General features: G+C 46.7%; 1 long non-coding RNA gene across 2 annotated transcripts in view; it reads left to right on the top strand.

Moving 5' to 3' along the window:
• The first annotated feature begins 1229 nt into the window (after nucleotides 1-1229).
• Nucleotides 1230-26140, top strand: part of LOC142057648 (uncharacterized) — a 28099-nt gene continuing 3188 nt past the window's right edge. Inside the window, exons 1-5 of one of the 2 annotated variants that reach the window (XR_012660703.1) lie at nucleotides 1230-1478; nucleotides 15382-15469; nucleotides 18148-18231; nucleotides 20776-20933; nucleotides 22400-22554. This is a non-coding gene — a long non-coding RNA (uncharacterized LOC142057648). Of the gene's footprint in view, nucleotides 1479-15381; nucleotides 15470-16780; nucleotides 18232-20775; nucleotides 20934-22399; nucleotides 22555-26140 lie in introns of those variants that run through there. The other variant, XR_012660704.1, reaches the window with a different exon arrangement.

Here is a 26140-nt window from a genome sequence, read left to right on the forward strand (position 1 = left end):
AATGGAAGGGCTTATATAAGCAGGAAAGTCTTATTAGGATAATTATAATTGCCAACTGTACTGGTACAATATAGATCACTTAATGAATTATTTGGTTTTCCTTTCTCTCTCTCTCCACCCCTCAGCTCCCCAAAGCAACATAAACAGACTGATTTTAATTGTCAACTTTCATTTCTAGCAAATGGATTTTTTACTGATGTTCAAACCCAGCAGCAACATTTAGAAAATAAAAGTTGGTTTCAGATCAATTGGAATTTGCAGGGCCACGGTAAAGAGGAAAGTCTCTATGCTCTTTGAACTAGAGAAGTACCTGCCTTTTGAATTATGAGCGCTTCTCTCTCCATTACCTTGCAGTCTGTTCCCTGCAAGAGCTGTGCTCAGCTGTTGACAGATGCTTGTCACTAATATGATGAAGGTGAATTGATGACTTAGGCTGGCAACTAACGTGTTATAGCTAATGGTCTCTGTAGAGGAAAAGAAATCCCCTTTGTAGTTTGATCTCCCACTGCTGTGATTTACTCTCTTTGTTTTGCCAGCATTTCACCTGTGGTGGTTTGAATGTGTGGTCTTCTGGAACTGACCCAGAGGTGGGATGAGGGAATCAGCTCTTGCTGGCTTTTTTAGGACTTAAAGGACTATTGATGATCAGCTACCTTCCTTCCCATAAGGCTTTTTCTCTCAGCACAGTAACCACTCATGTTCATCCCTGTGAGTGAGAAGTGGATACTAAAGGCTTTATAAAAATGGCATAAGAAAGCTATTAAGATTTAGGAAGTTATAATCTCCTTGTACATGTTACTACTTTACAGTCAGTAATATCAGTGCTTAAATCAGTAGGAGGTTACTTCTTGTTGAGCCCTGAAAATTGTATCTAATATGCAGCATGGACCCATTTGGAAGTGGCAAGTGTGTTGACTGCTATAGAGGATGTATGCCCTTTCTTTCCGTCTTAGTTCTTGTGGGTTCCTTAGAAGTGGTCCCAGAGGTTTTTTGCCCGTGCATTGAAACACCATGTGTTTAATTTATACAACTGCCAAAATAAGGAATGTGATACTTTATTATTAATATTGCTATACAGTATTTAGCTGGAACTCATTCCTATAGGTCTGTCCCTTTCTGCTAAATGTTTTTCAAATATACAAGGAGTGAAAGCTCCACCCTTTAAAACAAATAATGTAACACAAAAGGTTTTTCCCCAGCTTTTCAAGTTCACCTTCATTCCTGCTCTCAGCATGGGGGGAAACAGCTCTTACAGCACAATCCAGAGGCTCGTGAATCCTAGTGTTGAGGAGAAAGTGCCTTTGCTCAGCTGTGAGACCAGAGAGGGGTTGGTTGCTTAGCCATCGCCTATCTAGGCTTAATGCTGAAGGAGCTGTGAAAGAAATTCTTAGTGAACAACAGCAACCCAGAGGACTGTGCAGTTCTACTCTGCCTGTGCCTAGCTGCCAAGCTGAGAAACCCTTGTGGAATAGCACAAGGTAAGATGATGTGCAAATGGGCATATTTATGGCAATGTCCAAGGGTTGTGATGATAGTTTTTTACATCATAAACGAGTGATGTGGCATAGCCCTGCAGCACTGTATTCAGTTGGGAGGAAGACAAGTCCCAGTCTGTATTTGCTGCTCTATCAGTATTTTGCTCTGCACAGTGCTGATGACCACACTACTTAGCAACAAAACAAAGCCACATCTACTACTCATTTCAGCTTTCAAAAGCAGCTGAGGTTTTTAATGCACTATTCTTTAGGTTGCTGTATTTACCTCTGGATAAATCACCATGGACTGAATCATGCTTTTAAAACACAGGAGGTGTCAGATGTGTAAATCCTGAATTGTGTCTAAGAGTCCTTCTGAAGCAGCAAAATGGGATGGGTTCTGCCTGTTCCCCTTTCCACCACCCCCCGCATGCTTGGCGGAGGGCACAGCTTATGCTATAGAGCTGCTGTCAGGTTTTTCCTAGGACAAGTTAAAAATTTAAATCTCACTGCCATCCTTACTAAAGATAATGCTGATGTTTATAGCCCTTGGAAACCCTTAGATAAATATACTATGTCCATATTGCTTGCCTTGAATCCAAAAATGTTACAGCAGGAATCACATCCCATACAAGACTATCAGCTATGGTCTTGCTACAGCAGAGCCCTGTTGCATGTCTAATTAGCTTTGTATCTCACTTATGTGTATGTGTGCATGTATGTCAAAAAACACCCTGACATTAAAGCCCCAGAACATGGCCGGGTCTCTGGGGGGATGCTGCCTCATCTCTGCTCTCTGTTCAGCCTCAGACCCACCTTGTGGATAATACTCAGTATAATGTTCCTGGTCCTGTTGGCAGGGTTTAGCTGAACATTCCAGGTACAGCTCTGGGGACTCTTGTTTTGTGTGCCTGTTCCTTCAGTTAACTGTTGTGCCATCTAAGCCCAGGGATGAGGAGATGCCACACACTGAAGCATGCTGCTGTGCACCATGGCTCTGCAGTAAGCCCAAGCCATAGTTTTGTGCTGCCCCAACAGCGTTATCTCCCTCTAGACCTCCTCAGCCCTGTACAGATACATGCATCTGCATGGCAGCCCTAAGAAGAGTTTGGGTATCTTGAGATACCCAGTCTGAGATACCCTTGTTCTGGCCAGCCATGCCAATGAACAGGAGGAAATCTAAGACTAAAAACTCCAGTTTTGTTTCAGTCTCAGAGGTGTGATCTCAGTGTGTACAATGTGGCTTTACTTTCACTAGGACAAGTAACCCCAAGCAGCCCAGGACCTGGCTTACTTCTTCAGGAGCTTCAGTCACTGCTTCATCTTCTGTTACTAGTCAGCCTGTTTCCACACGGATTGAGAGCACCAAGGTGCGATGCAGCGCCACATGAACATCAGTAGCAGCACTGCACTTGGCATAGGGAGCATTTCTTTGTGTGAGGAGTTGTTAGTTGTGGTGACAGCTCTCATTTTTTCCCGGGGAAAGGTTATTTTAAAAGGCATTTCCCTTCAGTTAAAACAGAAATTGTTAATATTGAAGGTACATTACAGTTTTTAGAAGCAGAGGGAAAAAACGCTTAGAATAGCCATTAGTGACATTTTCCACTGTAACCAGTGCCATCAGTCTCCTTGCTGAGCAAGTTTCCATTAAATGCTTCATCTCACACTACCTGACGGCTCAGCATCGTGGGGACCTGTGCGGTGGAGTGGATTGCTGTGGTTACAGGCTCAGTGCCGTTCCTGGGGGCTCTGGGCACTGTGAGTTAGAACGAGGAGGCATTTGTATAATTTCACGAATGTGCTGCCTTTTCTTCATATGAAATATTCCCATGCCCTTAAAATACTTTTTTTTTTTTTTAACACCATAGTTCTCTCTCTGAGAACTCTAACACTTTGAAGGGAAGATCTGATTTCTGATGTTCTGCAGAGGTGATGTGTTTATAGCATCCCTCCTCACTCCTTTCTCCCAGCTTTTACAGCTTTTAAAGAAGGAATTGGACCAGGACTATGCATCAGCTGTAGGTGAGGCAGGTGCTGGTGGGTGGCAGGTCCAGGCAGTCCCGCCTGCTGCTGGCCGGAGACTGCCCAGAGTAGCGGTAGGAAAAGCTCGTGACAAATAGTGAATATATCAGAAAATGGAAGAGAACTGACATCACTTACTGGTTCAGTGGGGACCTGGCGAGCCCTAATAGCCCCAAAAGGGGAAAGGAAAAGTTCTGATATTTAAAATCTTTCTGATTTCCCCCTTTTTATTTATTAATGTCAAAGAAATAGGAAATTCTCAGCTAATTCATTCCTGTGGTTTGCAAACAAAACTTGGTTGTTTTTCTGCTTTCCTTTCAAAAAGGTGTTTCTTTATTTAAATACTGACCTACCAATTTAAAAGGAGAAGAGGTTTAGAAAAAGGATCAATAATCTCAAAATGGGATGAAGGAATTTGTGTTAGACTGAATGGAGCATTTTACCCAAAATGTCATTTTTAGGGATTTTTCTTTTTGTTGGCTGAAATATATTTTTATTTGGACTGGAGTTGCTTTGTTTCAGCTTTACAAACTGCTGTATAATTCCAGAGAGACACAAGCAGAGGAGACTCCAGTAATTGTTTATTAGCTACGGACAGTGAAGCTAAGGGAATTAATTCTTGGAGTTAGGATTTTTTCTGCTGTTTTCCCATGCTTTATGTGTTTTGGCTAATCTTTTCTTCTTGCTCCCTTGCGTTAACCCTCCTGCATTAAGCATCTCTTTAGTTGTGAATCTCACAGCAATTTTTTGTTTTCTCTCTGTGTGTTTGTTTTATTTTAATTGCTCCACATACAAACTGATGAAACTCTTCAGGTATCATCAAGGAGAGGGAAACATGGATCGGGACTGGGCCAGCAAGTGCTGCAGGCTCAGCTGCAGCATTCCTGGAGACATGGGCTTTTAAAGTAAAAGAAATGATGATTGATAGGTGTATAGCCAGGACATTTAGGTGCCAAAATTCAGTTCAGGGCACTATTATGCCAACCACTAGTGCAAGAATTATTCCCTGCCCAGAACACCTCGTAGTCTAGGTAGGCACTGGGATAGATAGGTAAAAGCAGCATATTCAACAGGTCTCGGGCAGAGTTGCAGCACCAGAAGATGGAGGTGTTTGCTGGGAATTAAGGGGCCATCAGCAGTGCAACACTGGCTGCAGGGACCCGAGTGTGTACCTGTGCCATTAGGAGGGATGGAGCGCTGGGAAGGAGCTGTGGGAGATCCCCGCTGTCCTCACCAATTGTGAGCAAAAAAGCCAGAAGGCAACGTGCCATTTCATAGAGTCAGCCTGCTGTTATCCTGATCTAGCATGACAAATTGGTGTTCCCAGAGTGGCAGCAGAGTAATCAGACTGTGACAAATGGTTTACTTAGAGCAATTTGTTTTCATTTTACCAAAAATTTCTGCAGTCTTAACAAAAGGTTCCCCCCGCCTCCTCACTCCCACTGCCTCCTTCTTCCTTTAATGGCATTTGCATGATGTTGAGAGAGGGACTTGGACCCGACCTGTGGACAAGGGGGCAGCATGGCAGCAGGGAGATTGCATTTCTGGGGACCCTGGGCTTTTCTTGGCTGGAAGCAGTTGCTGGAGGCAACGCGCTGGTGGGTGTGAAGCTCCTCATCCATTAGCCATAGGGCTGTACACATGCTTTTGCCTACGTTTCTCACACAGGAGCTGAGCTACCTCTCGCCTTTTGCAGATTGATTCCTGGTAGATGAAGGGTGTGTGGGAGCACAGGTTTCCCTGAGGGTCCAAAAAGGGTGTCTGTCAGTCTGGCACCTTTCAACAAGCACTAAAAAACAAGCACAGCACTATAGCAGTTATATAACTGGGAAATGAGAGGTGTGTCTACCTGAAGCACTGCCAGCCATATCTGCCCTGTAGGTGACAGGGCAGCTGTGCACCTTCATCCTCTTTCATGACACAGCTGGATCCGTCTGCTTTAGCATGCTTGCAAAAGCCGAAGAATACAGAGAGAAGGGGAAAACTGCTATAACTGAACCAATGCCAAAACCTGCTATTTCAACTGCTTAGTTAAAATAACTAACTAGGAATTTGGGAGTGTTCAAGTCCCTGTCATAAGAGTGCTTCCCGCTGACCCTAAGATGACCTTACTGCCCTTCCCTGCTCAAATATCAGCCCAGTCTTCCAAGGGGCTTCTCAATACTGCAGTGTCACTGCAAGGTTAAAACTTGGGTGGATTTACCTGTTTGGCTTTCCTGGCAGAGAGATGAGAAATGGGTAGACTCTGCATTGCTTGTTTAGCAGAGATCCACCCTGCCCTGCTACAGGGAAGTAGCCAGTGCTTTCCATGCGCTGCAGATAAGGGAGACTGACACCTTGTGCAAAATAAAAGGGTGGTAGTATGGCGGGGGCGGGGGGTGGAGCCAGGGGCTCTGTGCTGCGGAGAAGAGGCTGGGAGGGCAGGGAAGAGTTAGGATGGTGGCAGGGGAGTCTGCTGCAGTTGGCCTTTAGACATGGGTTATTGAGATGAATACTGAGAATGCCCCACTCAATACCATTCTCCAAAATCATGCACCAGGATGGGCTTTGCAGCAGATGTGGCCAGCAGGCCTATGCCATCCGGCTCTTTTTCAGTTCTGGCTTCTTTCCTGTCTGGTCTTTTCCAAAAATGCATTGCTGCCCAGAGCAGAGTACCTCGGGCTCTGCAGGCATGACATGTGCTGCTGCACTCCTTTGAACTCACAACAAAGCCAGAAAAAATATTTAGGGCCTTCTGGATGAATGGTGGGCCTGGAGCGTTAGAGGGTGAAGTGATGGAGTCAAAGATTTCTCTGCCATGCTGCTTGTGTCTGCTACTTTTTCATATCTGCATGCAGTTGTTAAAGATTGCTTCAGTCTAGGCTAATGGGATGAAATGCTCAAGCCACTCTCATATGGGAGGTTGGACATGACAGCCTATAATGCTCTCCTTTGATTCCGAGGTCTGCCCGTAACCTCAAGGGCTTGATTTGGCAAGCTGCTGAATTAGATGCTGGTACTACATCTTGCATCCTTGTGCTACTGCACAAATACTCAGCAATGTGATGCAATTCACTGCTGCGTCCCCCATCCAGCCACCAGAGGCATCCATCAAGGTCTGGGGAGCAGCCAGCCCTGCCTTCTCCCTGCACTTTGTCACAATGGCAGTTTTGTCTGAAAACAGCGCAGTGCCACTTAGCGAGCCCAGCAGTGTAATGGTTTTCCTTAAATGACATTCTCGTTCTGTTGGCAATTTTGCTTTTTGCAGAAGCCCTTGGAAATAGCATAGTGGTGTGTAACTAACTCATGCCCGCTGGAACGCGTCCCTGGCCTGGGGTGGAACGTGCTTTCTGGTATATGCTCATACAACAAAATTACTTAAGTAAGACCGTTATCACAACATGGTTTTCATAATGTATTAGCAAACATAATAAAGCGATGGAAAATTACTTGTACTAATCGGACGTCCATAAATAGACTCAAATGGTATGTTTGACTCTCAATTGGAGAGAGTAATTTATCAGCTGATTAAATCTGATCATTTTGTACAACCTGCCAGTAGTTTTCCAGTTCATGTTTTTACTGTCCATATGTCTCCATTAGATTGACGGATTTGGGTGGTTCAGAATGGTAATAGTCAGGGAAATGCCACGTGTAAGTAAATAAAGCTGGATTTACAGCATTGGGGCACCTCTTTCAGGTAGCTAACACTAAAATGGGGTGCTGTTACATGTTTAAATAATAGCTGCTCTGTATCTCAAAGGTGATTTCTGTGATCTAGGGAGAAAAAAGAAAAAACAGAAACCCAAACCCCCAACTACCAAATATAACCTTCCAGATATTGCAAGTAGGGCATGAAAGCTGCCCAGAGCCCCCACACCACCTTCTGGGGTTGCTCAAAGACAACACCAGGGTGGGGTGGCAAGCAGAGGGGATCATGGCGCTTGGTCTTTCAGTCCTGCTTTGTCAGGGACGGTAAGTCCCAGTGGTGAACACCCTTCAGATTCCATCTTTCCATCTCCCCTCTCCTCTGTCCACATCTCCTCTTGCTGTACCTGCTCCCATCTGCATTTGCATGCTGTCTTGCACCTACATGGGGATTTTCTGAATGGTTTGGTGTTTGCTTTCCTACCTTGATGTTAAATACTAGTTCTCTTTTGCTGTTTGGATGTGAGACATTTCCTTTGATGACACAGTAAAGTCTATATTTGGGTGCAGAATCCCATATGGCTGCAAAACTTCCAAAGAGATACAATTAAAAAGAAATTACAATTATGCGTAAAGTGAATATTAGATGGCTGAAGAGGTCTTAGGCAAAGTCTCCTGAGAAGTGTGCTATTCGGGTGTTAGTGAAGGCAAAGCTTGAGAGCCCGTGCTTTGGCTTGCTCTATAAGGTCACCTCATCTTGTGCCATACAGACCTGAATTCCCTGCATCCCCACACCTTTGGAGGCTGGTGCAGGATCCCAGGACGCTGCTCCGGTGCCCTACAGCAGGCAGCGCGGAGCTGACATTGCACCCTGGCCAGGTTGGTGCCAGGAACTGGGCTGCTGCAGGCCCTGAAAGGGGAGATGGACTCCCCACTCCTTCAATATGTGCAGCTCACATTTAATCTGTGGAAATCAGAGGGCGGTCAGTCGAAAAGGGTGATGATGAAGCTTAATTGCTCTTTACTCTGCAAACAGGATAGGTGTACAGGAATGCAAATACAGATACTCTCTGGATTTGTTTGGCTTCTTCTTTTGCACTGAGGGAAAGTGCCAACAGTCTGTCATAAACCGAGGAGCACCAGTTTCAGTGCTTAGTGTGATAGTCCCAATTCTGCTCTCCTTTGAGAACCATACCGGTGAAACTCCTGCTGACTTCTGTAGAAGGAAAGGGAGGAACTTGGCATCAGATGATTTGCAGGGTTGCTTAGCAGTAATTTAAAGGAATTAAAATGAAAAGCACCAAGGGGATGAACCAGTCAGCCAGGGAGCATTCGTAGGGCTAGCTGTGTGTGAAGCAGGGATAATAACTGTTGCCTTTTCCCTTCAAATTTGTAGCTGAAATGTCCCTATTATCCCCAAAGGCTGTCAGTTCAGTCCCTGACTAAGGAATAAGGAGAAATGAGAGAAAGAGAACAGATTTTCAGTACTGGATAAATACTTTGGGCAGATAGAGGTACTAGTATAGAATTAGTATAAAAATATAACTATACACCAGCATATAAAAGTAGGCACATGAAATATATACCTTTTGCAAGTCAATAAAGTCAGTGTTAGCGTTGTTACTTTGTACTGGAAGTATTTCCTGTGCCTATCTCAGAGTGGTGGCAGGTTAGGACCCAGAATTAGCAGTGGTTCACAGGAAAAAAAAAAGCTTTTTTTTTCTGTATCAAATTGCTGCAAAACTAGATCCCAGCCTGGACTGGCACAGAGACGTGAAACCTGGAGAGCACTTGGGAAGATCCAGTGTTATTTTGAAAGGAGAGAGGGTCTATGTACACCAGGAACACAGTCATCGTTTTTCACTCAATGACAGTGTGGCTTGTTATTTAGAAAACTAAAGTAGTTTTTCTAACATTTCCTTTTGTCACTCTTCACGCCAGCCAGGGCTCAGTATGGTGTGGATGAGGGATGTGGCCCAACAAGGAAAAAATGGCCAAAGCTTTGGATTTGGCAGAGCTCCCTATGCTTGCATTCCTTGAGCTCAGTCCTGGTCCCAATGTGTCTGTGGGAGTACTGCTGCTGCTTTCAGTGGGAATAGCTTTTGTCCAAGGCTCCGGATAATTAGCACCGCTGGCAGCATTATTCTCCTCAGATACACTTAGCCAAATAATGCTGTTGTGTGGCTCTGGGCTGGCAAGCTGGGACATGCCAGGGCTGTCATTCAGAGGCTGGGGCTCTGTCTTGCCTCTTGCCAGCCCTCACACAAGAAGAATTTGCTTAAACTCAGATTCACTTGTTCAGGTCTTCTGGGAAGGCACAGAAATGCTGATCCACAACAATTTCTGTTCTAGCTTCTTCAGGTCTGTTTACACTAATGAAGCTGATGATGTTTTTAGCCCTAGCACACAGCTCTGTGTCTTGTAGCACTGGCCATGATTCCTGTAATACAAGGACTGGTTCTTCCAAAATGTCTTTCTCAGCTTGGACTGGACAGTGTGATTCATCTCTTCTTTCTCCCTTGGGGATAAAATCCAAGTTATTCTTGTACAACTTGTTGAATGGAATGGTGTATGGGAGTATGTGCCAAGCATGTCTTGAAGGATGGCATCAAAATTCGTAATGGGGTTTCATAAAATCCAACATTTTCTTTGCATCATTAAATATCAGTCTTGAGGACATTCCCTGGGTTTTGTTGTTTATAAATCGCTAAGGTGACATTTGACACTTCAAGTAGGAAAGACAAATTGCAGTGTTTGGCAAAGCTGCTAAATGTTCATCAGTTAGTGATGACCTAGTTAGTGATAAGAAATTGATGTTCAGGTATTTGGGTAATATCCAAAGCAAACAGATAAGGTCAAATCCTTTACCCACCTGCATCAGCATCCGCCTGTTGACTTAAGTGGGGTTAGACAATTTACCAGCTACATACCTCAAAAGAGTACTTATTTCCTGGTGCATTAGCAGCAACATCATTGCCTAGGAGAGTTATTTAGCTGTGAATATGCAGTATGTTCAGTGCTGATTCCCTGCAGGCTCCCTTGTGCGTGCAGGCAGAACTCACTGCTTCCTTGCTCGCTCAGTCAGCCTGCTCTTCCTTTTGGACATGGCGTGTGTTTCAGCATTTGTTGTTTGCTGTGTGCTTTTCTCTTTCAAGCCTGACATGGCCACCAATGATTTTGTGTGCCCCTTCTCTTCCTACCCCAAATAAGGAGACCAGGAGCTTCTTAATCAGCAGTGTTTCATTGTCATAATTTTGCAGATAGATAGTAGCTGCTGATAAGGCCACAGCATTTTCTGTCACCATTTTATATGACACCATTTGCAACTGGAAGGGAAGATGGTGATGTAAGGGAAAACACTAGGCTTTACTTCTCTGCATCATCTTGCCCAAGGAAGATATTCCTTTTGAAACTCAAGGAATTTGCAGCTCAGCTGTTGCAAATTATTACAGCCATAAAGCACAAAACCTGAGACATTTAGCAAGGCCAAAATACCAAACACTCAGGACTGAGACAGATGAGGCAGAGGAAGGTGCAACCCGTCTCCCCTCCCTGAGGTTGTCTGGGGATTGTGGAGAGGTGGACAAGGGAATGGGGTTGTGGAAAAACATATCTCATCCCAGTTACACCCCAGTTATCTCTGACTTGAGAGCTGCAGCAGTGCACAAATGTGTTTGTTCCAGGGACAAAATGAAATGTTACGTTTTTGGAGAGCAGCATCAGTGCTTTTTCCCAGTGTTTGCTATGGCAGGGCTCTGGCCTGCGTCTGATATAGTAAAGCTGGGAAAGGAGGTTGATTTCTATTTTCATTCATGACCTAAGGCTTAAACTGTCTTCTTCAGCCTTGTACATTTGTCCAGTATATGATCTACTCCCCAATCCTGCCAGTGACCTGTTGATGCTACATTGGCTTTAGCACAGCATTGCCATCTTTTAACATTGCTCTGAGGTTCATGGCTGCATGAAGCAGGGATGGGGGATCACAGGAAAGACTGATTTCCAAAAACTGAAACAACATATTACTGGAGAGCTCTGGAGGTAGCCCTGGTAATGATCAAGTCTGCAAGTTTGCTGTTTGAGCCTTTACCCGCTGACGTGTTTGAGTATTCCCAGCAGGGAGGAGCAGTGGCTGGGTATGCAGTCAGGGTTTTGTGTCTCCTAAAGATTCATGAACAAACCAACCATCAAATCCTGAGGGGTATAAATAAAGCTGGAAAATCCAGGCAGATATTCACCTTCATTCCCTCCAAAGTGGAAAGGACTGACTGTATGAAATTCCATCTGAAAGAAAAAACCTTCATATTTACTATTTATTACAATAAAACTGAAAGCAGCCTACATTGTCTTTGAAATGGGAAGCATGACACAGCGAGTATTACATTTTTCTTTCTGGATGCAAGAAAATGACCTTCATAGCTCACTTGAGGCTTTGTCTCTTTAGAGTTATGGGCCATTCCCTTGTTAGTGGTAATAAACTGCATTATATTCCACTTCACACTGATGGGGTTTTTCTACATAATGCCAGGGAACTTAAAAAAAAAAAAAAAAAAAAGAAAGAAAAAGGTCAGTGAGTTTCAAAATGTGCTTTATTAAAAAGGATATAAAAGGGAAAGAGCTCGTATCACTTCTCAAATGGTATGTGTTATATTAATAAGCCATTATGTTTTAAGCACTATTTGTAAGTGTTGTGCACATGTAGTTTGGGATGTTATTATACCATACAGGAGGGTACCAGATGTTCAGCACACAGAAGGGACTGGGACAAAAATTAGAGGACGCCATGGAGAGGGTTGCTTCTCCGCTGCTGAGCACGGTCGAGTAGCTTCCCCTTGGCCATCTGAGTCAACGGCAGGTCGCAAAGCCCCAACCCCTCCCAAACTTTTGGCTCTGTTCTTAAATAACCCTACGTGAATAACAAAGACCAGGACACTGTGTTAGTGCAAGTCAAAAACCCCACTGATATTGATGCCGTGCCTTTAAATAATGCTCAAAACCCCCTTATCGCCCTCTGCACTTTCAGCCTCCTGACAGGCCTGTAATTAGCACAGATTTTTTACATTCATGGATAGATTGGAAATTTGGAAGCACTTAATGAAAAAGGTCAGTTACCTTGACCAGGCTGAAATTGCAGTTAGAGGACATTTGCTTGCTCCCAAGGCTGGCAGCATACAAATACATGAATATAATGTACTGCACGCAAAAATGGAAACACTGTGTGTAATGTCTGCAAAGATAGGACCTCGCGTTCAGTGTGACTCCAGCCCTGAGGGCTTTCTCATATTTTTGGGGCATTTCCTCCAAGACTCACTAAGGCAGGGCTTGCACACAGTCCCCATGTCTAGAGCTGGATTAGGACATGACTCCAGGTCCAGATTAACTAGCAATCAAGATTACCACCCTCCCATATGATTTGAGCCAAAGACTAGGTCCAAGCCACATATTTCTTTCGTGGTAGGTCAAGCACCTTACCCACCACAGCTATTGCACTTGGTGGTGGTGCCAAAGACTATTTCCAATAGGTTTTGTCTTGGGGAGCTAGTTTCAATAGGAAAATAGGTGGTGTTTTGCTTTGGGGTCAGGACCAGGGCCTCAAAGGTCACTGCCCGTTTTGGTTTTATATTCCTGAAATAAGGAAGTGCAGGAAACACCCCACCTGCAGTCTTTTGGGCTTTGGGGTGACATTAAAAAATACAATTAATAAAATAACACCCTCTGGATACAGGAAGGGAGTCCCGCTGTGGCACGGGACTGGTTTTTCTCCCATGGCACCTTCTGTGATGCGTCCTGTTTGATATTTGTGGGCTGGAGGATGACAGTGGAGGTCAGAGGAGGCTGCCTCCTAAACTTTACATACAGGCTGAGGAAGTGATTAGAAGAGTCCTGTGGAAATAGAAAAAGATATGTGAAGCATAATATGATTTCCTGTCTCTCTGTAGTTCATTAGTTTAATGCGGATTTCTAAGGCACTGGGCAATAAGTGCATAATGCATTTTTATTTATCTGTTTTAATCTCTTAGACTATGCTAAATTATGACAAAAGTAAAATAAGAAACTCACACAGCAAATCTTCCAAACAACTGTTAAGTTAGGAAAGCTCAGACCCTTTCATTTCTGAATCTCTTAGGTGCAGTTAATACATAATGGGAGAAGAAGAAAGTCCCTGGTAATAATTATGCAGTTTGAACTGAAGCTTAGGATCGGCAGCAGCAAGGATTTTTTACAATAATGTGCAAGACAACATGTCCTATACTCATTAAAAAAAAACCACGTGCCTTTTAAACATTTATTTTTACTGTGTGTGTGTTTAATACTAAAAGTGATTATAGCACATTGCTCTTCACCTTAATTGTTTGGCAAATGTCATACTGTAAAAGCAAATCCCTCTCTTGTACTTACGGAGTACTATGACATTCTTGTGCTGCCAAGAAGCCTCTGCAAGATGCTTACAAGAGCACCCTCCCTGTAGCACAGTTTGTGAGCATTTCATAAACCTCTCCTCACAGAGCACCCCTCAGAGAGGAAGAAATTATTTTATTCCTACTTCTTCACACCTGTAGAGCTGAAGTACAGAAAAAGCTGCTGGTCCCCTATGGTGCTTAGATGCATAAATCTTCTGTGACCAAGTCCTAAGTTCATTGCACCTGACTTTCAGGGTGTGGCTGAAAGGAGGGTTGTGCTGGAAGTTTCGTTACCCTTAAAAATCAGTCCTCGAACACCAGACCACTTTGTTGCTTCCCCTTCCATCTCTCTGCAGCCTAAAGCTGGCTTGCCCACCAAGTGCAGAGCTGGATCTCCAGCAATGCATGGCCAGGTTGCCAAAAGATGTCAGCACCAATTATTTGAACATCTGGCACCATTTGGGCCTAGTGTTTTTTTGGGTTTGTCTTTAGAAACTGTGTTTGTTCGTTTTTAGAAACTGCACCAGTGCACATGTGCACCATGTGTTCATTAGCATGGAAGAAAGACAGTCGTGATAAGCTACTCTTACCTGGGAGTAAAGCAGAGCAGAGTAAGACTCACAGCTCAACACAGCCAGAGCTGTCAGGGCAGAACCAGCACCTCTGTGATAAGCTAGATGGATACAGCAGGGACAGTTGGGTCTTCTCCAGGACCGTCTTCTCCTTCGACTGCCTGTGAAGGTGCAGGTGGTGAGACTGCAGTGATATGGCTGAATCACCACTAGGAAAGGAAATTCAGGACCTTCAAACTTGTTGCCTCTGGGAAAGTTAGTGCCTGGCTGATGGTGCTCTTTGCTATTATTTGCTCATTGTCATTTATAGAATAGAGCAAATAAAGCTATCAGCATCTCAGGAGACGCCTGATGCCTTGCAAGATCAGGTTCTGGGAATAAGGAATCTACTTTATATCACAATGACTGTCACCTGCACGCCCTGCTCCACTAACTGGATGTATTGTAAAGCTGCATCAAACAAATGGAGTCATAAGCTGTGCTATCCCCAGGGTGACTGGATGAATTAAAATATCCAAGACAATGCTGAACGCTACCAAAGGGTGTTGATATTGGGCTGCTGGACCTGTGGTCTCCGGCAAAGCCCAAAAATAGTCTTGTTGCAGGGAGACTCCAGAGTTATCATTATCAGCAACAGAGGGGAATTGGGTTCCTGTTTCCTCTGCCTTTACTATCAAAGGGGCAGCCAGGCCCTGTGATAAAGCGTGTTGACTCTCCACACTTCTGAGAATGAAAAGCTTTGTATCTTCAAATGTAGCTTTCACAGGTCTCATCACCTCCTTCCCTCCACTGCTCCAAAATTCAGCTAAATAAAATGTAGATCAAAACATCCAGCAAAATATTTTGGGCACTATGCAGCTCCTGCTGAAATCAGCAGTGACAAGACTCCTGTTGTTTTGATGGCATGAGATCAGGCATATGGTTGTACATTTTGGCTGTGCGTTGTTATAATATTCTTTGTGTGTGTCCATGCACGTGCATTTTATGTTACATATGCTTATACAGGTATCTACTCTTAGGAGAGAGGAGCGCCAGGTTATCTTCAGCAAGCATGTGTCTGTGTACGTGTGTGTGTATGTCTGTCTGTCTGTGTGTGCGTGCGCGTGCTGCTAACATACATTTAAACTGGCATAAGGCCAGGACTGTGTGTCTTTGTAAGGTGGCTATCCCTGTATGAGTATGTAAAAAGGTAGTCTGCTTTCAAATTGCAGAAGCCAGTTCTAGATGTAAGCTGTAATGGAGACCTTTGGTTTATAAAACCTTCTCTCTTGGTGGCTCTTTATGTAGGATATCCATGTGATGCAAAATCTGAAATTGGTGATGGATCATTATCTGCTGGGCTGCAAGGAGAAAGCTCCGTGTGTAACACCGTCAGGTACAAGCTCCTTGTACGATGCCATTTTACTTTACAGGTGGGCAGCCATCCGAGGGGAAATTTTAATTTGCTGTACTTAACAGCAGCCATGTCCTTTCCATCAGCTCCTTTTGTTCCTTTCTAAAGAATGATTGGGAGGCCCTTCACGGGGTGGGGGGGAAGTCAAGGATGGTAACAATATGTCTGTTCGAAGGAGCAATGGCCAGCCCGGCTCTTGGCTGACTGCTGCCTTGTGCTGACAGCCCTGCAAATGAGCCCCTGCCAGGAAACATTACAAAGGAGAGGGGTTTTGGCAATGCAACCCTCGGGCACTCACGGAGTTCCCACGGAGGAACTGTGACCCCTGGGAAGGCCAGGAGCGGGCTCTGTGCTTGGAGGAGGAGCAGGGTTACGCATGGGCCCCTGTGCTCGGAGGGTGACTCAAAATCAGAGTGAGGTGGGCATGGATCTGCTCACATGCAGAAGAAATCCATCCATTGCACCTATGTCAGCTGTACTGAATCAGTCATGCAGCTGCAGCCACCCGGGGCTGCACACTTATACACAGAAATTATACAGCCCCACCTCCAGCAGCCCCCTTCTCACCTGGTGCGCATCTTCCCTTTCCCCAGCCTCATCCTCCCCTGTTTGCACATTTCTGTCTCCACAGAAATCACTAAGGGAGAGAGATATTTCTTTTCAGCATCATGCTGACCCCCTTTCTCCTCCCCCCAAGCCCTGAAATTAATTAAATGATGTCACGCTTGATTTTATCTGATTTGGAAGTAATTCATCACCCCTTTGCTGGTTCTATTAGTCCAAGCGATCAGCACATTAATTCATTTGTGAGACTAAGCTCAAGGGTAATTACAGTGAGGAAGCTTAATGCCTAAACGTGTTAATGTCTGTAATCAGAACTATTTTCTCAGTGCGGAACAATTGTTAGACAATTACACTTGGATATGATTGCCCTGGTAGGCAACAGACGCTGTGTCAAGAGGGGAATAGCAGAAGCTTGTTTTGCTAGTAGTGTATTATCAGCAAATTCGACTCTTTGCAATCTCTCCTTTTCTGGATGCTGCGCAACTCGCCTCTTCCTCAGGTTTTGCATTATTAATCCAGTTGAAAAGTCATCTCTCTCTCTTTTCCAGGCTGCATAGTATGGGGCACAGAGGGAAAAAGACTCCCCTGCTTTTTACTGACATAAATGTCAGAGGCTTTTGCTTCTGGTGGTCTGGTTTATGACCATAGAGAGAAATCGTGAATGTAATAGGTGTCCCTTTACTTCCCAGTAGACCCAATTTTTTTTCCATCTAACAATCAGTGCTTTCCAGTCAAAAGATATCTGCGATCAGATGGACTTCAGGATTGAGATTCTCCCTCTTTTGCCCATCTGGAGGACTCTTTGTTGACTTCATGGTGGGAAAGTGTCCTGCCAGGGTGATTCTAGACTTACTTCAAAGGAAAAGTAGCTGTTGATCAAGGGACCCATACACAAGGTGCAGTGGGACCACACAAGCATAGCAAGCGGGCACAAAATCTTTCTAGGCAAGTTCATTTCCCCTTGCTCTCTCCTTTTCTGACTGATGTGTCAGTGCCCTTGTCTGACCAAAAAGCTTCTAGTTTTAGGTCAAGTATCCTAAATGCGTCTATTTTCTTCATGCCTAGCTCCAGAAGGAAGAGATGAAACTTAACAGCTAAATGTAAAAAGTTTGGCTCCTAATAAAAAGGCACGTGCCCACAGAGTGTCAGGAAATATCCTGTCCATGTGATTACCCTGCTCAGCACTCAGCGATAACCCCACATACGCTGCGCGGCATGTATGATACACAGCGGTAGCCTCTGCTAATACATGGCCGCGTGGGCTGAGCAGGCACACCGCAGACTGCATGGACGCCGTGTTGCAAAGGGGTTTTGAGGAAAGATGCAGTTCTGGCTCCTGCCTGCACAGGGTGGGCTGTGGTGGAAAGCAGTGTTGCTTGGCCACACAGAGGCTGTTGCCTCCATGCAGCAGGAAAGGGACAGGGGCACGGCTAGGGGTAAGGATCAGGAGTGTAGCAGTGAGCACAACGCCATGGGAGAGGCAATCATGCCCGCAGCATGGACCAAGGGAAGATGGGGCAGCCCAGCACCTGCAACCCAGTGCTGCTGGTTCAGGGCTGGTTCAGGCCTTATGGGACTGCTGACCCCTGCCCACCTTATTCCTTCCTCCAGCTGGTGTGTGGCATTTGCAGGTAGGTTTTGTTCAGCCTCTTCCCTCCGGATGCATAAGCCCTCTCAAAGTGAGGATGAATTTGCTGCAGTCTGAGTGAGCTGGATGGTGTGTCCGGGAAGAGGGACGGCCAGGAACCCCGCAAAGTCATTCCTCTTCCTTCCCAGATGGCCACAGTGACCTCTGCTTTTGTCAGGCGAGTCGAAACACTTGTGCTTTTCACTTGTGGAGAGATTTTATTTCAGCTCAACCTGGAGGTCCTCCAACGTGCCAGGCACTGTACCTTGCAGAAATTCTCATTTGGGGTAATGTCCCATACACCGCTGGTCTTGAAAAATGCATTTCTTGGTATTTGAAGAAAAGACTCTAGCTGTGCTGGATTGGCAGCGTCCTCAGAGGCCCCTGTGTTAGTTCTTAGCAGCCGTCCCAGCCTCCTGCCACAAATGAGGCAGGGGAGGAAATGAGTTTACAATGATGTGTTTTGCAGACACAGTGAAGCTTGCGCCAGTGACAAGCACAAGAAGAGCAGTCTGCTCAGATGGTTTCAGAGGCTGTTTGCACCCAGAGGAAGGTAGGAATAAATCTAAAGTTTCTGTTGGCATTAGTGGTAAAGATGAAGAACAAATTATTTCTTTTCCTCAAAAAAGCAATCCCCTCTGGTCTCTGGCTGCACTTGCAAAAGGGCTGTGGCAGTGTCCTCCTGTCTCCACATCTTACTCAGCAGGGCTGGTATTAGCACCTCCCTGCTTTCTCTAAAACCTGGGACTCAACAAACCCTTGAGAGCGTCCCAGAAGAAGAAAAAATATGCCAAGGGTTTCATATAGTGCCCAGCATGCCAGCGAGAGCAGCTTCAGGGGGCAGAGTGGGAAACTTGCCCAAAGGGCTGTGAGGGCTGCTGCCGCCCGAGGGCAGCGGTTAGGGCTGGGGCAGGCTGCATGGGGACAAGGCAGGCAAATTTCTCCTGCTGAGGCTGGCCGGGCCATGGTGATGTCTGGGTTTGCTGTCCGTCATCCCAATGTGGTCTTCTGAGGTCTTGCTGCAGCTTTACCAAGCAGCGTGGCACAGCAGGCAGATTTTGACAAAATGCTGTGAAAGCCAACAAGATATCTCCACTGTTGAACAAGTTAAAAAAAATATGAAATTCAGCACAATCTCACATCTGTTCCCACCCAGCTATCACGTCTGACAATAGAGAATGTAAGCACAATAGGATGTTATGTGAAGAGCTCTGAATTTTGCTTTTCTTCTTCTCTTTTATGCTGGAATACTTTCTTAGCAGTGTAGAAAACCCATTTCTCACCCTTTCGCATTCTCCAGGTAGATCTTTGAATATTAATGCTGACACTGGCTTCCGTAAGTTGAAGCGCTCTGCACTGGGTTGATGAGGGTTGCAGGACACAAGTGATGTTCCTCTGCCTCCCCCTCTCCTGTGCAGGCAGCAAGCAAAGCCCCGGGGCTGCAGTGGCGTGGCATGCCGCAATACAGGGCACTCACCTGCTCAGCTGGACCCTGGCCCGGGAATCAGGAGGCTGGGATTTATTTGCTGGCTCTGGCACTGGCTTGCTGGGGAAGATTAGGCAAGGCATCTCCTCCCATCTTTTCCCTGCCTTGTGATTTTAATCCAAAGTCCCTCCGGTCCTTGCGCTGCTGGTGAGGTTGAAAGCACATTAACCCTGTTGTTCAGAAAGGCACTGAAGCCTGGATTGGCTGAGTCCATTGTACCATTCAAGGCCTCCAAATTTTTCCTCTGCTGTCCAAGTTGCAAGGAGACATAGCCCATCTGTTGTGTTATGGATGTTACTCCTCAAAATTAGTCCCAAGTTACTGTAGATATCATTTGACACTATGTTATTCGAACAATAGCTTCTAAAATATTCACCTACTCCTCCTCTTTTTGTCTTTATTAAAAGCTATAGAATATTTCTAATGTGACAGGAAACATGCCCATTGTTTCTCCACTATATTTGACTGAAATGAAGTTGCTTCCCTGCACAAAGGTACCCACCTCTGAATAGTTTGCTATTCTGAGCCCTGTTAAATTTGGAGTCTAACTTAGTTTAACTAGTGCAGTCTCAGAGAGCCACCCTGTAAAGTTCTTCCACGCCATTAAAGCTCAATGAGGTTTTACCCCGTTCACCAACAGAGACCCAGAACAATACATGGATTCCAATTAAATACAAAATACAATCAGCTGAATCAACTAGGAGATTCATTTCTCCATCTTTTCTCTTGTGTTTGGTGGGTGGATACTTTGAGATCCTTTCTGCCCACCAGAATGCAGTCTCCTTCTCCACTGCACATTTAGCCAGTGGTGCTGGGATAACAGATGTAGTAAGAAGAAAAAACTTAAGTTGCCCAGGAGATCCCAGACCCAGGGATGAGATCCCAGTGCTCCCAGCAAAGCCTGCTGAGCCCTGCTGTGCCCAGTGAGGCTGGCTGCAGGGCGCAGGTGCAAGGCTTGTGCCATAGCCCCATCGCCAGACACAGCTCACGCACCAGCATCCCCCCACGGGGAGGCCTGTCTCCCCACGCATCTCTGCGGCAGTGCTGTGCAAATGCTCTCAGACCTCTCTGTCCCATCTGCAGTATTAATGGACGGCTCTTGAACGGTTCTTCTGTGAGAACAACACTCTTCTCACAGACCTGCCAGTCGGGGGCAATGCACAGGTAAAAGCCAAGCAGCTCTGGTGGGTACAGATGACTTGGAGAAGCGAGTTTTTGCTGAGAACAGACTGATGCATATCATCATGATGCAAGAGGTGCAAACGCTGTCAGTGTTACTACCCTGGTTGCGATGAAGGGCGGGGGGTAGAGGCAGATCTCCGCCATGCCTGGGGTACTGCAGCTTCGCAGCCTCAGGTGTCACAGGCTTTGTACTGCAGAGCAAATAGCTGCCTGTATTGATTTACATTGCAAATGCACAACTATAAACCACCTGCAAACTTCTTTGCAAATTTGTCTGACTGCAAAACTCATCAGAAGAACGAAACTCCTTGCTCACAGATTTCGGTTCCTTTGCCCCTGGTTATGGCTTACAGAACCAAAGAAAACAGCCTTTTATGATGCAGGAACACGAAAGTTACTGAGACTGAATTATTTTTCCTTGTCACACAGCCGCGAGTGCTGGAGGACTCCACCAGCATCAGAACAGAAACACCGCTGGACTAAAAATAGCTGGAGTTCAGAGGGCTGTGGGGAGCGGAGTGGCAGCACTCAGCAGGACACCTGAGGTCTCCTCCAGCCAAAATGATCCATCACTCCTGGCCTCACTGGTATGCACAGCTTTGCACTCACCGAAGGATGAAGCTGTCTGCGTATGGTTTGGTGTGACATACCAGCATGTCTGCCTGCACCTGGCACCTGCACCATATTCCCTGAAGTCAGTGAGCAGATAGTGGGTGGTTGGTGTAGGCAAGCCACGGCTTGCCAGCCTTAGCTCGTAGTTCTGCTGCCCTTGAGGACTTGGGGGCCAGCTCCGGCCGTGGTCACTGTGCCGTGGACCAGCACTGGAAAATTACTCGGTTGCTACTCCTGCCTTCCATGCATGATCATTTTCTTCCTCACCCTTATAAATACATTCAATCAAAATGAGCATGTTTTACTCTTCTCTGTAAACAATGCAAATGCAATGCAAACATGTCACTGTCTGCTGCTCGGTATTTTTGCATAATCTGGCAATCCTGCACGGAGCAGATAAAACGGTAGAGAAAGGAAGTTCTTACCTCATTTCTCTTTTCTGGCCAGGACAATACAACTAATGGCAGGACACTCAAGCTGTCTGCCACAGATACACAAACATTTCCTGGCTAAGTCTGGCTAATATCACCTCTGCTGGGGTCCTGGGGGGGCTTTGTGGTCCCCTGTTCCTGCCATAGCTCCTGGTTCCTGGTTGGAAGCCATCATCACTCCATCAAATGCTCACAATTTAGCAAATCAGCAAAGTCAGACAAGAAAATATTTCTTGAACAATTTCTCCTTTCCTGCTGCCCTGCTCCCTCCTCAGGTCATTTGGGCCACAATGCAGAGCATGACAGTGTTTCGGCAGCTGGCTTTGCTTGTGGGCTGGTGCCCACGTGTGTGCGCCTCCGCTTGCTCAGTCCCTCCCGAAATGCCTCATTCAGCGATGTGAATTGCTCTGCTGCGGGTGTCTGTAGCACGCTCAGAGCATCTTAGAAAGTGCAAACTTACTAACTTGTAAACTTGCAGCAGAGGGGAAGCACCCTGACAGAGCCAGGCTAGGGGCTCCTGCTGGGTTCCTCCGGGCTGTCGGGGCAGCACATTTGTAAATTATGTTTTATAGACAGCAGTGCAGGTGGGGTGGCCTTTGGGTAAGACTGACGTTGCTATTCAGGGTTGTCCTATTAAGTAGGTAGTCATTAACTATAGTTTATTTTCCTCAGTTTGGCAGGATTCAGGGGTGCCACAACCCCTTTGAAACATAAAGCAGCGAGGTGGCATTCAGTGCAGCATAGTGACCCCAAACCTTCCATCTGCTGTGTTAGAAAGCAACAGAAGAAGGAAACAACTCACATGTGGAAAGCTGCTCCTATACACAGCAAAGGAGGAGCGAAGGGCAGGTCGTTCCCATCCCCAGGTCCTGCTTTGTGCTCCTTGGAGCTGACGGTGCGCAGGGCCGCTCGCTGCTGACTGACGTGGTGGTTGAGTTGCTGGGGCCCGTTGCTGGCAAGCACGATTTCGCTGCAGCCTGCAGCTCTGTCCGTGTTTGTTTGTTTTCCAGGTTGCCTTCCCTGTGCTGTGCTGCAGCGTGCGATGCCTTGAGCCATGGTTCGGCTGCTGAGGAAAGTGGGGGGAGTCCTGCAGTCCCCAGCCCCAACCAGAGCAGCAGAGGGGGACGGAGGCAGAGTAACAAAGACACAAGTGCCAAAGCAGCAGGTCGTGAAAGCACTCAGTTTGCTTTTCATGCAGTACAGTTGTTTCTTTGTCCCTCCCACCCTCCCCTGCTCCCAACCCCTCCCCAGGAGCACACTTTGGTACAAAGGTCTGAAAAGTCAAGACCATTTCTAGTCTGTGGGAGCAAAAGTTTTCCTATGTTGTAATTCCTCTGGTCAGCTCTGCACAAGGCCCTCGCATGGGGCACAGCAACACGCTCCCTGTATGACAGGGACAAAAGCAGATTGCTGTGGGGATGGCTGAAAGGAAACCATGACTCGTTCTGTCGTTGCTGCATTCTTGTTGACTTGCCAGTGCTTTGAAGGCAGAAATTCATACAGATTTTTCTTTGCATAATAATAGTAAAGGCTTTTCTTGGTGGGGAAAAAAACAGGGGGTTGGGGGGGATTTATCACAGGGGCAAACACAGCCTTGCCAGAAACAGTTAATACCATTTATGGACAATGAAATTATTTTTTCTGCTTCCCATTGGCGCTCAGTGTTATGGCCCTGATTCAGCGTGGTGGAGAGGGTGATGTGAAGGGCTGGGGCTCAAAGGCCATGTTAAACTCTTATGTCGCTGCTGGCCACGACAGGAGAGTGCAGCAGAGAGAGAGGAGAGCAGCTGGGCTTTGCTAAGACCAGCCTGCTACACAGCTTGACTTGGTGTTGGTGTTTGGTGGTTTTTTTTAAAAAAACACCTTTTGCATATATTTGGAAAAAAAGTAGGCATGTGTTAAAGGTCATGATTAACATGCACTTGACACCTCTCGGACTTCTGCAGCCCGCTCCTGCTGTCTGAGTCGCAGCCCACTGTCCTGGTCCCGCTGTGCCCAGTCTGGTGGCCTCCAGCATTGGCTACGGGGGGGGGGGGGGGGGGGGGGCAGGGTGGGGGAGTAAGCAGTAGAAACACCCACTTTTACAGGTTGTTTGGGGTTTTTTCCTGGTAAGGAAAGGTGGCTTTTGCACCTGTGCTGGCTGTTTGTCAGCCGTTCCTTCTGGGGAGGTGCGCAGGGACAACAGGTTGGGGCCACAGAGCGGGTGTCTCTTTGGAGATGCCAGCTGTCCCCTTGAACAAGGAGTTTGGGAGGACTTCAATGGTCAGGCTTAAACCCAGCGATGCTCTGGTGGAAACAGTTTTGTAAGTGTAAGCATTTAATTCCCCCCCCCCCCCCCCCCCCCCCCCCCCCAGCAGTGACTGAGCTGGGCCGCGGGCATGCTGGAGGACTTCACCTAGCTGCCTGCTTCCAGCTGCATCATCTCTTGGAAGACGTGGATGCTCCCGGCAGTCTCGGGGGGCTCTTCCAAGGGCAAGGTGTTCTCACAGGCAGTCATGACTCTGCCCACACAATTCGCTTTTAGCTCCCGTCGCATCATAACCCTCCATCTCCCCTTTTTCTCTGTGGCTGCTGAGGTAGTCTGGGTATTGCGTGGTGGCCCACAGGGACACACCCTTGGTGGCTGCACTGGAGGCTGGAGAGGGCTCAGGCTCAGAAACAGCCGTCCCCAGGTGAGAGAGGAACAAAGGCCTGAGCTGTTTGACAGCTGTGCCTCCTTCCTGGCCAACCTTCAGAATCAGTTTTTGCCCTGGGAAGGACATGACTGCAGGAGAGTAACAATACAAAACGCTCAGGCAACAAATCCACCTTTTCAGGTAAGAACCCCACCCACTCCCGCTGCAGCGCTGGTCCCAGCGCTCGCTTGCAATCGCCTGTGCCCTGTCCCTTTTTCACCCATCCCTGGGGCAAAATCTAGCCAGCAGATGGTCAAATGCTTGAGACCTGCAGTGCTTCTGGGCTGAGCTCCTCATGCTGTTGGGGTGAGCACTTTGCACAGCCTGTACCTGCTGGTGTGATGAGCACTTTTTATACTACTGGCAGGGAGAGCGAGCAATGTATTGTAGGCAGATCAAAGAAGCCAAAGGGAAGGTCGTTTGCTGCGCTTTAGCTTTTTGGTTTGACCTTTTTCTAGCTTCTAGCAGCAAGTACTAAATTAAATATTTGCTTGGCCAGTTTGCGCTCTGATATAGGAAACACATTGGGCTACTGGGCTAGCAATAGCCACAGCCACATCAGTGGAGCTGAGCTCATTTTTAGCTGCTGGTGGTTTCTGCTTGAGATACATTTTTTTATAATGCATTGGGGCAGGGTGGGAGTGTGGGGGGGGTGTGTGTTTTAACTGGGATGTTCTTTGGGCCTCTTGAGTAGCTTCAGAGTCATAGTCTGGTGTGTGACCTGAGTGCAAATGTTAAAAAGTGATTTGTTTGCCTTTTGGGACTGATGCAGTGTTACTGAAATTGATAAAAAAGCCCCTCCTGCCTGGAAGGTCCCAGGCCGTAACGGAGGCATTACCGTGCCAGCAGCACAGGCATACTTTGATTCTGGGGAAAGCAGAAGCCACCTCCCAGTGTTCAGGGCATGGAGCTGTAGCGGTGGGAGCAAAAAAATGTGCTGCTGGCAGTGCGAGCTGGCCCAGTGTGCTGCTGCAAAGCCATGTAAGCAAAATGCTGGGCAGTTGTGGGCCAGGTTGTAAATCCCGGTGTTGGGCTGTTGGGCTCCACCACCCCAGCGGTGCGGGGTTGGTTCTGCAAGATTGACTTTCTTCAGAAATGAACCCTCAGGTCTGAACAATTTGACATGCATGTGCCCATCTGGTCCATGAGTGACACAGAGAACATCATCGCCATTAGTGCAGCATGAAACCACTTGCTAAAGCTGAAGTGTGCTGTTCAGTGGCAGCTTTAACACCTGAAGTCAATGGCCTTTGCTGAGCTTTTCTGACCAAGCCGCAGAGGGCCTTAAATTAATATTAGTTCACTGGAGAATGGGTGGTTAATTGTTTTGGAGGGGTGGGTTTATTTGGCGCTTTTTTTTTGTTGGTATCTGGTTCCTGACAGCCGGTAAACCCCTACTTGGGGAAGGTATGAAGGGGAGAGGAGGTATCTAATGCCACTTGTCTCTGGTTTTTATTTGTTCTGATGTATTGCTTTTCTACTGTGATCCTGGCACTAGTGTTTATAGCAAGTCTCTGCCTTTGCATCAGACAACTCTGCACCGGATTAAACTGGCTGTGGCCTCCCGCGGCGTGCGTGCTGCTCGCGTGCAGGTCTGCCATGGAAAGGCCCTCGCGGTGCAGGGGTGGACATGGCCTCGCCTCCTGCGAGCGCCTTCCCGCACAGCCCAGCACCCTCCTGGGAAGGGTGGGCTCGCAGCAGCGCCCAGTTCCGCTAATGACCAGTGCTTCGCCCCATGGAGAATATAGTTTATAATATGCACAGTGTAAAGCGGGCATGCTTGATAATGTAGCACCAAGAGCTTTGCAGCGAGAGCTTGTGCTCCTGGCTGAAGGCTGGCTGCCTTCATAGCACTACCTGAAACTAGGAGGGAAAGTTAACAGCAAGGCTCCAAGCGAGCACTGTACCAGGCCGTTAGGAGAATTGTATATATCTGTGCAATGACCTTTCCAGACTGCTGGGTATAAAATGCTGAGGTCATTCATGAAACAAATAGTTGCAATCCAGGGAGATTGAAGTATTTTAAAATGCACCTCAAAGAGCCAAATGACCTTTACTGTTTCTAGCTAAATTTAA

This window comes from Phalacrocorax aristotelis, chromosome 5 (assembly GCF_949628215.1).
Source record: "Phalacrocorax aristotelis chromosome 5, bGulAri2.1, whole genome shotgun sequence".
Lineage (NCBI taxonomy): Eukaryota > Metazoa > Chordata > Aves > Suliformes > Phalacrocoracidae > Phalacrocorax > Phalacrocorax aristotelis.